Below are 12681 nucleotides of genomic sequence, written 5' to 3'. Positions count from 1 at the left end.
CACATAAGCTTTCTAAAATGCTGTCGATGTCTTAAGCCACAAACTAAGTGTTGAGTCTACAAATTATGCATAAATATAATGCTCTATAACTGCAAATAGGAAACCACACACTGACCAAAATTACACAATGTTTAAAAATATTTTGAAATTGCAATGAGGTATGACTTTGTTCTCAAGGCAACACTCTTTTATGCCTCTCTTACTGGAACCTGTATCATGCTGATCCCGTCTGTTCGGTCAAATATCTTTTTCCTTGCACTGAAAAGGAGTCACAGGGGGAATAAAACACTAGGCAGAAGGGACCAGCATCCAGCTTGCAGCCCATTGTGAATATTTATAGGGCATTTGAGTATTATTAGTCAAGTCTTTTTCTCAAAGCACTGTTTCATTTAATATGTGATCAGAACAGTAACAGAAAAGAAAACTCTGTGTGTATGTGTGGGTACGTGGACATATACGCACATGTGCTCACACCTGCGTAAGCTGCCCACTGGCATTTTTCCTGTGGTATTTTTCAGACTCCTTCTTAGGCCCAGTTCTGTCTTTCAACTCTCATTGTGCATATCTTACAAAGTTTAGAACTAGAGCCTCTTTTTCTTGAGACATAAGAAATGGAAGCAGAGTTCACTGTACGAAAACAAGATGGGCTCCTTCAAGAGAAATCAAGAATTACTGATGAGCAGCACTAGCTTCAGCAGCACCTATGCAAAAATTGGAATGATACAGAGAAAATTAGCATGGCCCCTGCGCAAGGAAACACAAAAGTCTACAACTAACAACCATAAATCCTCTAACTTATCCAGAGTCAGTTTTTGTTACCACCTTCTATGCACATACACACACAAGTCACATTCTTCAGGATATTTTTCTTAATATGAAATATTTGCATCTACTATTTTTCCAATAAAATTTTCCAACTAGTCCATTTGTATGATATATTTCAGAACTACAACACTTCAGTATCAAAACGAGTACAAGATAAAAGTAAATGATTAAAGGAAGAATATGAAATACAAACTTTTTAAGTTTGAAAAAAACCCTGGAACTAGGAATATTTATTTTCTAACAAAGCACTGTGTTGACCAAACAAATTGCTCTTGGCTAAGTACCCCTCTTTTGGAGGAAAACAGCACTGTTTGTAATAACTAGAATTATTGAAATGCAACTAAATGCCCAAAGTATGTCCAGATATACCAGAAATAGTGATCAGATCAAAGGTTTATGGTTTGAAAGACTGAGATCTAGAATACAAAACATCAAAGCGTATCAGACCAGTTGGTTCTCACTAAGTTTCATATTTTATTCCCATGCCCCCAAAAAGGATATGGCTATCTCAAAGTCAGTTATGAACAATCACTTTCTCTTACACAGAATGGTCATAATGAACTTCACAAATCAAGTAACTCAGTGAATTAAAAGTTTGCCACAGTTTCCATACATACTTTCTAAAGCAATGGCCCATGCGCACACACACACACCCACCCACCCACACACCCCCCCACACACACACGTGTCTATTTCTTACTTGTAAGAAGAAGGCATTGTCTAAAATATCTCAAGTAAAGGCTGTTTTGTTACATAATCATATCTCAGAAAAGTAACTTCACTAACATGTAAACTCCAGAATAGATTTTTTCCTTCTGCCAAGAAAACTAAAAGGATCAGAGTGGTGTCACCATTATCTCAGAATGAGATGACATTCTACATTATTCCAACCTTGGAGGAGAAAGAATTTCCTAATATGTAATGATTTATTTTTGATGTTGAACAAGCTACTTGTGGAAATACATAAGCTGATTTGATGTATGTTTCAAAACATTATGTTGCTATTAGGAAACAGAATCCCTTATCAGAACTAAAGACTTAAGAGCAATAAATAAATTTCCTTTAATAAAACATTATTTAGAAATAGAAAACACAGTATTTCATACTTTTCACTTAAAAGAAATTACAATATGATTCTAAAGGATTTCAATATAAAAGAATTTTCATGCTATTTTTTCAGCACTAATATACTGCTGATTTCCAACATAAGAAGATAATGGACAGAATCACATATTGAGAAGTTCAATTCTTTAAAGATGAATCTGTGAAACTTCCTAGATACTATATCTTCATAATAAATTACATGTAAGTCAGAGGTTTAGACTGATCAAAGTGGCAAAGAAGAATCAGTAATTAAACTTCTATTTCATGGACAGATTTTTCACCTAAGGAAATCTCTACAGAGGGTCAACACCACCTGGCTGCTTCAGAAGGCATGAGGTCATTACAATTAATCTCATACTATCCTGACATTTAAACTCTGGAATTCCAAATACTCTACCAAAATACCCACACTATGATTTAGTTAACCTTCAGAATCACTAGAGAAGTGAAGCTTTACTTTGGCAATTGAATGCCTACTACATTAAAAACAAACAAACAAAAAAAAAACCTGTGTTAAGAGTTATTCAAGCATGCAGAAAATAAGACCTCTACCCTTTTAGGAATTAAAATGTAATTAAGAGAAGACATAAATGTGAAAATTATAAATATAAGCTTGCTTTAAGAGACAGCATTCAAACAGTAAACCTTTATCCATATATTAAGTAAACAATGGTTGCAATCCTAGCTAAAAATGTATTGTTACATTACTGTATCCAAAATTCTTCATAATTTTTTTAACCTTAAGGGTATTCAAGTACAATATTTTGCTGGCTTACGTAAAAAAGGATCATCTGTAATTTCAGACTTCTTTCGTCTTATAAAATGTTGACTCTTAGAAACTGAAACCTCAGAGACAATATCTCCTGAAATTACATGCTCAAGTGTTACTGTGATGAAAGCATGAACGAGGTGGACACTAGAGATCATCATTCACTTATGAATCACTGAAACCTGGACTCCCGTGAACAAAATCAAACACTTGGGTGACTAGATTGACAGGGCGGGAAAATTTCCCTCTACCTATTGAGAGATCTTGTGGCTGGAATAATAATAAAACTGACACAAGAAAGATTAATAGGCGATAAAGAAACCAAGTTTAATGCACGCGCACAAAGATCGCATAGAAATAGAACCGAAGACATGGCAGACTTGTGGACAAAGAAAAACGTCGTGAACAATTAACAGGACAAAAGAACTTGGGCTTCAGGTGAAAATAAATAATTAATTAATAATTACTGAAGAACCAAAACAGAGCTTGGGCTTTGGGTAGTAAATTACAGAAGTAACAAGGCTATTTTGAGTGTACAGATTTCTCAGCCAGAGTTCCCACTCTCTGGCCATAATGGCACCCTTGTACCTCCTGCGGGAGGAAACTTTAAATATGGGGGATTTATTTGTTGCTTTCAGGAAGACAGAGAGAAGAATCAAAAGTGTTCCTCTTGCACCCACTGTTTCTTAAGTAATTTTAATTCACAATAATCAATATGCCATTGAGAAATACTTTGGGTTGGCCTATCCAGGATCCCAACAAGGTTAAATCTCTGATGTATAAACTCAAGGGGGCAGTCTCAGTAAATAATTATAGTGCATATTTAGAATTATTAAGTGTATAAAAATAGAGGACTTACAAATCTTCCAGACATATTTTGGATGGTGGGGAAATAGGCTCATTTTTCTATTTCACAAACACACATACAAAAATAACCATAAGAATCACAAAGATCTCAAAAGGCCCACTGATGAGAAAACCACAACTGATTTAGGGTTAAATACTGCTTTCTCCAACATGCAGTAACTAATTTTTTTTTTCAGGGTAGACAACAGTTGAGGAAAAGAAGTTTCACACTAACATTGGCTCTAAAAGGGGGAGACAACAGTTTAGAAGTACCCTCAGATTTTGTTTTAGAATTATAAAAAGTTGGATTCCAAACTTCCTTGATGTGGGAGAAATTGCTATTTGATTCTTAAGCATCCCAAGAGTCCACCTTCACTGTTTCTCAAAGAAAAGTACCAGACACATTTCCCCCTTCAGAAGTCTGACTTCCCCGTGATACATTTTGAATTGAACCATGGTTGACAGTTTTATTACAAATATGTTGCACTTGTAATTGTTACACCAAAGAAAGTGATTGAAAAAAATTTGCAAAGTTATAAAATTGGACTTCAGTTCTATGGAGAATGAAGAAATAAATGTTAGCTCTGAAAATAATATCCTCAGAGATGTATATATCAAGACGAAAAGATTCAAATTTGATTTATTATTCACTTTGGGTATAGCACTTTCTGATCTGGGGGAAAAAAAACTGTCTGAAATTATTCCACTTTACATAAGCAGTGACAAGTCACTACTTATAGATTTCTTTCCAAAAGTCTCTCTATGACATAAAACTTGCTTGAAAGGGTTCTGTGCGTTGCTATTTTAACATCTCCCACCACACTATACAAATGCCAGTCTGACCATTCTGCCTTTAGGGCTTTTACAAAGCAGCTTTCTTTAAAGGTTACAGGTGAAGTTCTGTCTTCTAAGAATGTCAGCTCTCTTGACAGCTCTTCATGATGTCAACATGGTTGATACTAAAATTTAGGTAAACATTTAATTTGGGAGAGGATTCTATTTGTGTTTGCCAATTGTTTAATTTATTAGTTTTATTTCAAACAAAAGGCATCCTGCTGCATTTGCATACCTTTAGCTTTAATTCTTTTATACTTTTCATCAGTTAAAACGATACCTTTAGACCTTTGGACACTTAGGCACTCGAAAGCAGATGTTTTGTATATTAAAAATAGTATTCAGTCTTACATGGGTAGACTTTGTCACAGTCTTCCTTAGAAACCCTCAGGAACAAAAGAATCTACTGTAAAATTCTGATAACCCACTTGTGGTTGGAAGAGATTGAATCTTATAACATTTAGGAAACTATTTTTATGTTATTTCAATTTTAAAAAGCTGAAATAGATATATTAAAGCTTTACTGTATTCCTACACAACTCAAAAATTAAGTCACACATGGAAAATAAGTACAGCAAGCCTTACATCATCAGCTAAACAAATGATTATGCCTTTATGAATTAAAAGAAGTTGCATAGAAATTAAGCTTATAATAAAATGAATTCTAATGCAAATATGCAAGGTTTTATTTTATCCTGGTGTTTGGAAAGGTTTACTCTCAATACCTGAGCAACAGCCCACAGACTAAGCTAATTAGTGTTCTAAACTGTATTAAAATATTCAATTACAAATCAGGTATTTTTAAACTTTTTCTTCTAAAACAACTGTTACTACCTTTGTTTTTCTGTTTTTTTTTTTTATTTTTTGTTGGGATTTTTTAAAGTACATATTGGTTTGACAGTTTGGTAATGCTTTTGACAATGATTTAATAACAACCAAAACATACCTTAAAAACTCAAAATGTATCCTACAAAGATTCAAAGGAAAATATGTAATTTACAATTAACAGTTTTGTTGAAAATACACATCTAAGCATAAGTAGTATTAACATTACAAAAAAGTAAAATAATGGAAAACCATAGGCAAAGGAATAATATGATGTCAGGGTTTTGAAGACTGAGAGGACCAAATTGAAATAAAACATCATTTAGGCTTACTACACCATCACAGGAACTCTGTGCACAATCGTCCATCCGGTTCATAAGAATTAGGATATAAAGTCCGACTCCTCCGGTCCAGCACTGACCATGTGAGGGTCACCACGGTAACTACCCCACGTTCTGGTCTGACCACTCTCCTGCATGCTGGAGAATTCTTAAGGCATGCTTGAAGCACTCCAGGAAGTCATTCACCGCTCCTACTGGGCAAAGTTTGAAAATGAGCATGGGTTCCCAGAGTTGCTTTTCATTACATAATAGCTTATATTAGCATAGGGCTGTTATCGAACTATATCCCCAGTAGTTACGATGTACCATCCTTAAACCAGTGCAAGACAGCTCTGCTAACCTCCGTCAGACAAGAGGTATAATAACCGTGACACACTTCCGTCTCACATGCCACCATCAACTTTAAGTTTACCTTCAATATGTAGCTGTCTCTAACTGTGCATTTCTAGTTTGGGATTTGTTCTATCTCCCACCCCTGACTACCAGGATTCCATCTTAGCTTACTGGGTCCTCATCTTCATCATAGATGTACAGGTATCTACTTGGCAGCCATACAGTGACATTTCTCTACACTCAGATCTTCACCTCCAGCTGTCTATAAGTGTTAGTCACTCGGTCATGTCTGACTCTTTGTGACCCCATGGACTGTAGCCTGCCAGGCTCCTCTGTCCATGGAATTCTCCAGGCAAGAATACTGGAGTGGGTTGCCATTGCCTTCTCCAGGGGATCTTCCTGACCTAGGGATGGAACCCAGGTCTCCTGCTTTGGAGGCAGATTCTTTATCATCTGAGTCACCAGGAAATCCCTCCAGCTATCTATGACCAAGCTCAAAATCAAAATCATGTTGTTATTTTTACTGGTTCACCAAACTTGCGGCAGCTTCAATAACAGTTCATAAACTTGGGTGTTTTAATTTTAATGTTAAAGGTAGAATATACCATTGTTGCTAGTATATACCATCCTAACATCCCTATATGCTGATAGAAAGAAAGAAGGAAGGGAAAAGGATAAGGAGGAAAGAAAAAAGGAAAGGAAGGAAGGAGGGATGGGGAGAGAGAGAAAGAAAGAGGAAGGAGGGAAGGCAGAAAGGAAGGAATGAAAAGTTTTGCCTTCACCTGCTTGATTACGGGCGAAAGCTTACCTGCCTGGATGTTAAATTTTTTCTTCAGTCATAACATGAAAATCCTTGTTTTGAACAACTTTACTTTCACAGCCTTCTTGTTGTGTGCAATTTTATTTTCAACCATACGTTTAAAGGAATCCGAGGCCAAGTCCAATATTTTAAACAAAAGTCTGGCTGTTGACTGCTCTCGGGCAATGAAATATATTATGATAATCCCTGAGATAGGAAAATAATACCTACATTTAATGAGACCTTACTGGCCTTCCCTGGTGGCTCAGAAGGTAAAGAATCTGCCTGCAATGTGGGAGACCCGGATTTGATCCCTGGGTTGGGAAGATCCCTTGGAGAAGAAATGCTACCCACTCCAGTACTCTTGCCTGGAGAATTCCATGGAGGAGCCTGGCGGGCTACAGTCCATGGGGTCACAAAAGGTCAGACTGAGTGACTAACAGCACATGTCAGGTTTTCTGCTATGATAGTCAGTTACACTATTCATTTTTCTAGAAAACCAAGTTGTCAACATGGAGAAGAAGCAGTATGGAGTGCTGGTTTTGTGGTTAGGATGCAGACTCAGTTCCCTGGGTTTGGAATGTCAAGGCTAGTATCTCCTTAATCATATAATTTGAGAAAGTTACTTAATTTGTCAGTGTCTTGGTTTCTTCATCTGTAAGACAGAAATAATATTACTTTCCTTGTGGGCTTAGCAGTGTGGGGGTTAAATCAGAAAAGGTATCCAATCATACAATAAATACTTAACGCACGTGAACTATTCTTGCTAGATTTAATTTATAGGTTAGAAAAGTGGGACTCAAAGAACTTGAGGAACAACCCTAAGTCAATAGTGAGCAAAGGTCAGAGCTAAACAGCAACCCTGTCTACAGTCCCTGAGTCAAGCTCCCGTCCACTACACTGGATGATTTCTGAGATCCTTACCTGCAGATCATCCGCAATTCTGTGATACACTCATCCAAAGTTAAGTCATCACACTGTTCATGTATTTTTAATGGGCTTATGTTTCTGACAAACTGATTCTTAATCATTTTAAAATACAGAATCTAGCTACTTTGGTACTGCTGTTAGTAAACTATTCTTATATACATATGAAAACAAAAACCTTTTAAACAAGTGCATAGTATTATATCATATGATATCCCACAATCATTTTCACTGGATCTTGATCGTCAGATTGTTTCTCCAGATTTTTGGGAGGGGGAATGTTTTGCTTTACTTTGTTTGTTACTAAGGGCTTCCCTGGTAGCTCAGCTGGTAAAGAATCTGCCTGCATTGCAGGAGACCATGGTTTGATCCCTGGGTCGGGAAGATCAGCTAGAGAAGGGAAAGGCTGCCCACTCCACTATTCTGGCCTGGAGAATTCCATGGACTGTATAGTCCATGGGGTTAAGGGGATTACTTTTCTTTATTTTGTTTGTTACTAAAATCAAACTGAAATAAATATTCATTTATAAAAATCTTTGTACCCTGGCATGACTCGAGGAATTTCGAACATTGATGACATTGATATCACTGTTGTATACTGTGCTGAGCTTTGTTGCTCAGTCATGTCCAACTCTTTGTGACCCCATGGACTGTAACCAGCCAGACTCCTCTGTCCTGGGGATTCTCTAGGCAAGAATACTGGAGTAGGTTGCCATGCCTTCCTCCAGGGCATTTTCTGAACCCAGAGATGGGAAGGCAAATTCTTGACTGTCTGAGCTACAAGGAAGTCAATGAATACTGAAGTGGGCAGCCTATCCCTTCTCCAGGGGATATTCCTAACCCAGGAATTGAACCAGGGTCTCCTGCATTGCAGGCAGATTCTTTACCAGCTGAGCTACCAGGGAAGCTCAATATACTGGGCTACATTTAGTACCAAATCTCCCTTTAAAAAATTACACCAATTCACATGCTCATGTGAGTATCTATCTCCCCTCTCTCTTGACATTATTTAAAGTAACACCATAATTTTAAGAAAATTCAAACTTTATCTGCAATGACATTATGTTGGTTGGCTTTTTATTAATTATTTATAGATACTCTACTATGTTTTTTCAAACATTTAAGGTAGCTCATAGCTTTACATACATACAAGTGTGACTGTTCAATTTAAAATATAAATAGTAAGGGAAAGGAAAGGAAAGAGAAGTCGCTTGGTCATGTCCGACTCTTTGTGACCCCATGGACTGTAGCCCACCAGGCTCCTCCATCCATGGGATTTTTCAGGCAAGAGTACTGGAGTGGGGTGCCACTGCCTTCTCCAGGGGATCTTCCTGACCCAGATATGGAACCTGGGTCTCCCACATTACGGCAGACTCTTTACCCTCTAAGCCACCAGGGAAGCCCAACAGTAATACATGCCAATAAAAAGGGCAAGTACATCAGAAAATTTGGAAAGATTTACTCCTGATTTCTGGGCACTTCTAGGCAACAGAGATATGGTGAAGAGTAAGATTAACAATATTGGGCCATGGCAGCCTGAAGAGGTGTTGATGGCCTGGGAAGCAGCCTTGCACAGATCTCCCCAGAGACACAGGTGGAGTACAGCAGTGACCAGAGGCCCCAGTTCCCAGCATGGAGTTGGCAGTGGATAGGCCCCAGGGCAGACAGTGACTCCTGGGTGGTGGATCAGGTCCACAACCTCAGATATGCAGACGATACTACTTTAATGGCAGGATGCTAAGGGGAACTAAAGAGTCTCTTGATGAAGGTGAAAGAGGAGAGTGAAAAAGCTAGCTTAAAACTCAACATTCAAAAGACAAAGATCATGGCATCCAGTCCCATCACTTCATGGCAAACAGATGAGGAAACAATGGAAACAGTGACAGATTTCATTTTCTTGGGCTCCAAAATCAGTGCAGATGGTGACTGCAGCCACACAATTAGATGATGCTTGCTCCTTGGAAAAATAGCTATGACAAACCTAAATAGCATATTAAAAAGCAGAGACATCACTTTGCTGGCAAAAGCCTGTATAATCAAAGCTATGATTTTTCCAGTATTCATGTATGGATGTGAGAGTTGGACCATAAAGAAGGCTGAGCACCAAAGAATTGATGCTTTCTAACTGTGGTGTTGGAGAAGACTCTTGAGAGTCTCTCGGACAGCAAAGAGATCAAACCAGTCCATCCTAAAGGAAATCAACCCTGAATAGTCATTGGAAGGACTGGTACTAAAGCTGAAGCTCCAATACTTTGGCCACCTGATGTGAAGAGCTGACTTATTGGAAAAGACCCTGATGCTGAGAAAGATTGGGAGCAAGAGGAGAAGAGGGCAATAGAGGATGAGATGGTTGGATGGCATCTCTGGTTCAATGGATATCAGTTTGAGCAAACTTAAGGAGACAGTGAAGGACAGGGAAGCTATGTGTACTGCAGTTCATGGGGTTGCAAAGAATCAGACATAACTGACTTAGCAATTGAACAACAAAGATAAACAAGCCACCGGTGTCACATAGCTTATATCTTGGTAGAATTCATAAATTTAAATATGAATAAATATTATTTCAGTCACTGAAGAAGGATATCAAAAAAATAAAAGTGTAACAATGGCTTATTTTAAACAGATTAAACTGAGAGAGAAAATGACTACACATGTATACTAAAGAACCATTCAAGAGGAAGCAATCAATCAGGTTTTAATCACCAGTTGGGAGAGAAAAGCTCTTTTGGAAGAGAGAGATGAGCCTCTTGGTGGATCCATGCCTTTGATAATAAGGGGAAAAGGCAGCTTAAGACAATCATTACATTAAAGAAAAAAATAGTTCTCATTTCCAGATGATATGTTTCCAAAATTCACGGAAATCACTGATCCTTAATCATTTACTATATGCAATAGGGAGACAAGACAGAATTAAATCTCATATCCAACAAAGGTACATATTAAGAACATCAAAAAGTAGAAAACAAACAGACATGTTTCACTTCCATTACTGGCTAATACAAAGACTCTCACCATTTTTCAGTGAAATTGTTTTCGCCTTCTCAGAAGACCTCCAAGTTTCATTCCCAAGTAAAGATATGAAATTAAATATGATTTCCTGAAAGTCAGGGGTGAGGTGAGACAACCAGGGTATTTATGAGTCTCTTATCCTGTCATGCTGCAAACTGCAGAATGTTAAGCAGACTACTGACTCACTAGAGAAATCCTCCTAGTCAGCTCAGGTTTGTTTATAACAACAGACAAAGGAGAGACATAGCTCACAGAGCAGCATGTCATCAAACAGAGACAGCTCACTGCCAAGGGCAAATTTAGAACTCAGAATGAAGAAAAGATATGTACCCACACAGCAGCCAGACACAGAAATCCAAGCGAGATAAAAAGGGTATCAAATTATAACTGCCATATATAGCACAAGAAAAATCACAAAAAGAACTTAATTCCAATGTTGTAATTAGAAATTAATGGAAAAAAATCTCCACAAAACCTTCAGAGTAGAAAAACAGCCCAAAGGGAGCCACCTGAAATGATTTACCAAATTAATGATTAATTGTCAAAGGACCTATGCAAGCAAAAACAGAGAAGATTTTTTAATTATGTATGAACAATTCTACGATAAATGTAAAAGCATCAATGAGAGGCACTCCTTTCTGGGGAAACAGTTCAGTTCAGTTCAGTTCAATGCAACCACTCAGTCATGTCTGACTCTTTGCGACCCCATGGACTGCAGCATGCCAGGCTTTCTTGTCCATCACCAACTCCCAGAGCTTGCTCAAACTCAAGTCCATCAAGTCGGTGATGCCATCCAACCATTTTATCTTCTGCCGTCCCCTTCTCCTCCCTTCTTCAATCTTTCCCAGCATCGGGTCTTTTCCAATGAGTCGGTTCTTCGCATCAGGTGGCCAAAGTATTGGAGTTTCAGCTTCAGTCTTTTCAAAGAATAGTCAGGATGATTTCCTTTAGGATGGACTGGTTAGATCTCCTTGCTGTCCATGGGGCTCTCAAGAATCTTCTCCAACACTACAGTTCAAAAGCATCCTCAGTGCTCAGATTTCTTTATAGTCCAACTTTCACATCCATATATGACTACTCGGAAAACCATAGCTTTGACTAGACAGACCTTCGTTGACAAAGTAATGTCTCTACTTTTTAACATGCTGTCTAGGTTGGTCATAGCTTTTCTTTCAAGGACCAAGCATCTTTTAATTTCATGGCTGCAGTCACCATCTGCAGTGATTTTGGAGCCTAAGAAAATAAAGTCTCTCATTGTTTCTATTGTTTCCCCATCTATTTGCCATGAAGTGATAGAACCAGATGCCATGATCTTCATTTTCTGAATGTTGAGTTTTAAGCCACCTTTTTCACTCTCCTCTTTCACTTTTATCAAGAGGCTCTATTTTTGAATCATCGAAATGCAAGAGTGTTCCAGAAAAACATCTACTTCTACTTTATTAACTACTCCAAAGCCTTTGACTGTGGATCACAACAAACTGGAAAATTCTTCAAGAGATGGGAATACTAGACCACCTGACCTGCCTCCTGAGAAATCTGTATGCAGGTCAAGAAGCAACAGTTAGAACTGGACGTGGAACAACGACTGGTTCCAAATTGGGAAAGGAGTACGTCAAGGCTGTATATTGTCACTCTGCTTATTTAATTTATAGGCAGAGTACATCATGCAAAATGCTGGATGAAGCAAATCTGGAATCAAGATTGGAGGGAGAAATAACAATGACTTCAGAAACACAGATGACACCACCCCAATGGCAGAAAAAAAAAAAAAGGAGGGGGGAATATTTATATTTAGTTCAAATAGAAGGAGAAAACCTGAAGAAACCAAAAGTTTTAGGGAAAAAAAAGAATTGTGGTTAAAAAAAATCACAATTTGCTCCTCTTCCCTCTTAGCTCTTTGGCTGGCAATTAAAATGATATAAAGTGGATTAACAAGAGAAAAATAAATTTATGTTGTACATTTGGGGAATCTACATAAGCATGAAAATCTCAAAGATAGTAAGGCAAGATGAGGTTACATATACTATTCTGGACTAAGAAGAAGAAGGTAGTGGTCTGTGACTTCAAAG

At 37.7% G+C, this 12681-nt stretch overlaps 1 non-coding gene across 1 annotated transcript; it reads left to right on the top strand.

The window, feature by feature from the left end:
- The first annotated feature begins 682 nt into the window (after positions 1–682).
- On the top strand, positions 683–787 carry LOC128051797 (U6 spliceosomal RNA). Its single transcript, XR_008199735.1, has one exon. It is a non-coding gene; the product is annotated as a U6 spliceosomal RNA (small nuclear RNA).
- The last annotated feature ends 11894 nt before the right edge of the window (positions 788–12681 follow it).

The sequence above is a fragment of the Budorcas taxicolor genome, chromosome 7 (genome assembly GCF_023091745.1).
Source record: "Budorcas taxicolor isolate Tak-1 chromosome 7, Takin1.1, whole genome shotgun sequence".
NCBI lineage: Eukaryota > Metazoa > Chordata > Mammalia > Artiodactyla > Bovidae > Budorcas > Budorcas taxicolor.
Note: the sequence above shows the minus strand (reverse complement) of the source record. Positions and strands in the feature narration are given on the sequence as shown.